The sequence below is a fragment of the Podarcis pityusensis genome, assembly GCF_964106645.2.
Source record: "Podarcis pityusensis genome assembly, chromosome: 7".
In the NCBI taxonomy this organism is placed as follows: Eukaryota; Metazoa; Chordata; class Lepidosauria; order Squamata; family Lacertidae; genus Podarcis; species Podarcis pityusensis.
Window position 1 is genome coordinate 6,039,140 of NC_138031.1, and position 4,458 is coordinate 6,043,597.

A 4,458-nucleotide genomic window follows, 5' to 3' on the forward strand; every position below is an offset into this window, starting at 1 on the left:
TGCACTTCTGCTGATTGTGATTTTCGTTTGATTGCCTTCTACATTCACAAATCTCCAACCTTTTGTGTTTGCTTGATAACCACAGAAAAACATTTCTTTAGACCTAGGATCGCCTTTCCTACGTTGTGTCCTAGGCACCAGCACATAAGCACGACATCCAAAAACTCTTAGATGATCAATTTTTGGTTTTTTCCCAAATAGCATGAAGTAAGGAGTGTTGCCTACTGTGCTATTGTACACTCTGTTAAAAGTATAATTCGCATACAGTGCAGCCTCAGCCCAAAAACGCTGTGGAAGTCCAGAATCAAACAGCAAAGCAGCAATGGCTTCCTGTAATGTTCGAAATTTTCTTTCAGCAACTGCATTCTCCTGTGGTGAATAGGGATTGGTAAGTCTATGAACTATACCTTTCCTTTTTAACCACGTCTCCAGCGTGTGGTTCACATATTCCCCACCACAATCTGATTGTATTTTACGTACCCTGGTGTCAAATTTACATTCGACTTCTTCAATCCAATCCATCAGGATGGAAGCTGCTTGTGATTTTTCTTTCAGAAAGAAAACCCAACTAGCCCTTGAAAAATCATCCACCAAAATTTGCATAAATCTCGCACCTCCAAGCGATTTGACTGGCATAGGGCCACACACGTCTGTGTGCACAAGTTCAAAGGGTTTCTTGCTTACTCTATCAGATCTAGGATAGTTACATGTCTTAACCTTAGCATGTTTACAAGCACAACAATCCAGAAAATTTGGACAGGGTTTAATGTTACACTCCTCAGCTAAATCTGGCATCTTGCTTACATACTTAAAGCATATATGAGCTAACCTTCTGTGTAGTAGATGTGCACAACCTGTATGAGGAGCCTTATTTACACACTTAGCTTGCGCTTCACCTGTTGAACATCTACCTGCTGCTAACTGCTCTTCATCCAAAACAAAAAGCCCATCCTCACAGGGAATTTTAACTAGCTCCTTCCCCTGTTTCGAAATGGTGCACACATCATTTTCAAACTCAACCTTAAAACCACTTTTTACCAGGCATGACACACTCAAAAGTCCATTCTTCATTCCTGGAAGAACAAAAACAGGAAGGTTAGTTTGCAAACAGTTAACATAAATTGTGCCTTTAAGGTTCATTTCTCGTTTACTATTGTCTGCTATAGTCACGGTTTTTGCAACTGGCAATGTCTTGCAGTTCATCAAGCGGCCACTAGATGTCGCTGGAACTAAACTGTGACTTGCTCCACTGTCAATTATCCACTTCAAGGTTTGTTGGCTCCTTTTAGGACTCTTTTGTGCTGCCATTGCAGATAGTCCCTTATCAGCACCTGCTCCCCCTCTGGATCGTTGATTCTTGTAGTTCTCACGTCGTCTTCCCCTGTAGCTCCGGAAACTGGCCCTGGACTGTTGAAATTCCTGTTGCTTTTCTGGACACTTTGCTATCAAATGAAACCTGCTGCCACATCGAAAACATGACTTGCTGGCCATAGCAGACACTTGTGAGGCTTCCTTACAGCTCTGCCTGCTAGTTTCCCCACGCTGGGAATTATCTGAACATCCAACCCTTGGGGTATTTGAATTATCAATACGTTTTCGATGATGTTGATATTCTTGCTCACACAATCTACCAGTCACATAATTCATATTCAGCTGGTCCTCTGGCAAAACCTGTAAAGTTAGTACTAAGTTTTCAAACCCTGCATGCAGGCTGCTAAGCAGAGTATAAACTTTAATATTTTCAGGAAAATTCACACCTAAAGATGACAGTCGGTTGAAATACTCAGTCATCTGTGACGTGTGTTCAACCACACTATCCCCTGGCTTCAGTTTCAACTCATACAAAGCACGTATAATGTTCACCTTCTCTCCAGGCGTGGCTCTATGGTGAATTCGCCTAAGAGCTTCCCAAATTTCAAATGCAGACCTTAAATTTTCCACATGAGGTAATTGGGAATCGTCTATCGATACCATCAACATGCATCTAGCTTTAGTGTCCATTTTATCATGTTCCCTATTCTGAGCATGTGCAGCAGCCTGTTGCTCTGCTGTGGCATCTGCTGCAACAGCCACAAACGGCTTTCGCCTCTGGACATAGTCAGCCCACACTTCTTTGGCTTCCAACCAGACTTGAGCCCTCTTAGACCACTGCACGTAATTAGCAGAGTTCAACTTTGTAAATGGAACCTGGAAATTTTCCACTGCCATTCTTGGGGTCTGCTGCTACTCCCTCTGTGTGCCCTTTCTTCTTTTTCCCCTTGGGATTTGTTTTACTCACTTTTCAGACGCCTCCAGCCTCCTCTGAAGCCTTTAAGAGCTGGATTTACGACCAAGCCGGTCTTCTCTCATCCGAAAGCTGCTTTCACTTTCTCTGCACACAATACAGCTGTAGAAACGTAGAAGGATCCATAACCTAAGAGAGTTTGTGTACTGGTCCAGTAAACGCTTCCGCTGCGCCACCAGCAACAGCTCTCTTTGCAGAGTATTAATTAAGTCCAGTGCAGAGATTCTTGTTGCAGTACAAGCTTCAGAGTCTCAGCAGCAAAGAAATAACGACACAGGGAAGCCTGTCTTTCCAAAGACAGGTTTATTGCAGAAAGATAACAGAAATACCTCCGGAGCTTTCAGACATTTTTGCTTCACGCCCCACAGGCAGAGAAAACAAACACTCTTTATATACTGAGCAACTTAACAACTTAACGAGCTTGACTACTTAAAGTCACATGACATTGCTAACTTGCCAGCGTCTTAGGTTTCACACCCTAACAGATAAGTCCCACGATTGGAATGTAATAATGGGGAGATACAATCTATTTCAGAGAAACAGACCAGACAAGAAAGGAGGAGGAGTGGCGTTATATGTCAGGGATGTGTATACCTGTGAAGAGATCCAAGATTTAGAACCTCAAAGCCAAAGTGAGAGCATTTGGGTCAAAATTAAGGGAGAGAAGAATAACAGAGACCTCATTGTGGGAGTTTACTATAGATCCCCAAGCCAAACGGAGGACATAGATGATGCCTTCCTGGAACAGATGGCCAAGAACAGATGGCAAAAGGAAGGGAGATAGTAGTAATGGGGGACTTCAATTACCCGGATATTTGTTGGATGTCAAACTCAGCCAAGAGCATAAGGTCAAACAGATTCCTCACTGGCCTTGCAGACAACTTCATTGTCCAGAAAGTGGGAGAAGCAACAAGAGGAACAGCCATTTTAGATCTGGTCCTAACCAATGTTGATGACCTGGTTAGTGGGGTAGAAGTGGAAGGATCATTAGGTGCGAGTGATCATGCTCTTCTGAAGTTTACTATACAGCGGAAAGGAGCAGCCAAGCATACTAGGACTCAATTTCTTGACTTTAAGAAAGCCGACTTCATAAAACTTAGGGAAGTGCTGGGTGAGATCCCATGGACAGTAATACTAAAAGGAAAGGGAGTTCATGATGGCTGGGAGTTTGTTAAGAGGGAGATAGTAAAAGCACAACTTCTGGCAATACCAATGAGACGGAAACATGGAAGGTGCCTAAAGAAGCCAGGGTGGCTATCTAAAGAACTTTTAACTGAGTTAAGATTAAAAAAGGATGTGTACAAAAAATGGAAAAGGGGGGAAACCACCAAAGAGGAATTCAAACAAATAGCCAGCACGTGTAGACACAAAGTCAGAAAAGCTAAAGCACAGAATGAACTCAAGCTTGCTAGAGAGGTTAAAAGCAACAAAAAAGGCTTTTATGGGTATGTTCGTAGCAAAAAGAAGAACAAAGAAACAGTGGGGTCACTCAGAGGAGAAGATGGTGAAATGCAAACAGGGGACACAGAAAGGGCTGAACTCCTCAATGCCTTCTTTGCCTCAGTCTTCTCCGATAAAGAAAACAATCCCCGACCTGAAGAATTTGGAGCAAATGATTCAGCAAAGGAAACACAGCCCAGAATAACTAAGGAGACAGTACAAGAATACTTGGCTAGTTTAGATGTATTCAAGTCTCCAGGGCCAGATGAACTGCACCCAAGAGTATTAAAAGAACTGGCAGATGTGATCTCAGAACCACTGGCAGTCATCTTTGAGAATTCCTGGAGAACAGGCGAAGTCCCGGCAGACTGGAGGAGGGCAAATGTCCCTATTTTCAAAAAGGGGAAAAGAGAGGACCCAAATAATTACCGCCCAGTCAGTCTGACATCAATACCAGGGAAGATTCTGGAGCAGATCATTAAGCAAACAGTCTGTGAGCACCTAGAAAGGAATGCTGTGATCACCAATAGTCAGCATGGATTTCTGAAAAATAAGTCATGTCAGACTAACCTGATCTCGTTTTTTGACAGAATTACAAGCCTGGTAGATGAAGGGAACGCAGTGGATGTAGCCTACCTTGATTTCAGCAAGGCATTTGACAAGGTGCCCCATGATATTCTTGTAAAGAAGCTGGTAAAATGCGGTCTTGACTATGCTACCACTCAGTGGATTTG

General features: G+C 43.0%; 1 long non-coding RNA gene across 1 annotated transcript; it reads right to left on the minus strand.

Moving 5' to 3' along the window:
- Window positions 1-655: 655 nt before the first annotated feature.
- LOC308481048 lies at window positions 656-2,777 on the minus strand. Its single transcript, XR_013988427.1, has 2 exons — window positions 2,279-2,777; window positions 656-1,671 (listed from the first exon to the last, which is right to left on the minus strand). It is a non-coding gene; the product is annotated as an uncharacterized lncRNA (long non-coding RNA).
- Between the last annotated feature and the right edge of the window lie 1,681 nt (window positions 2,778-4,458).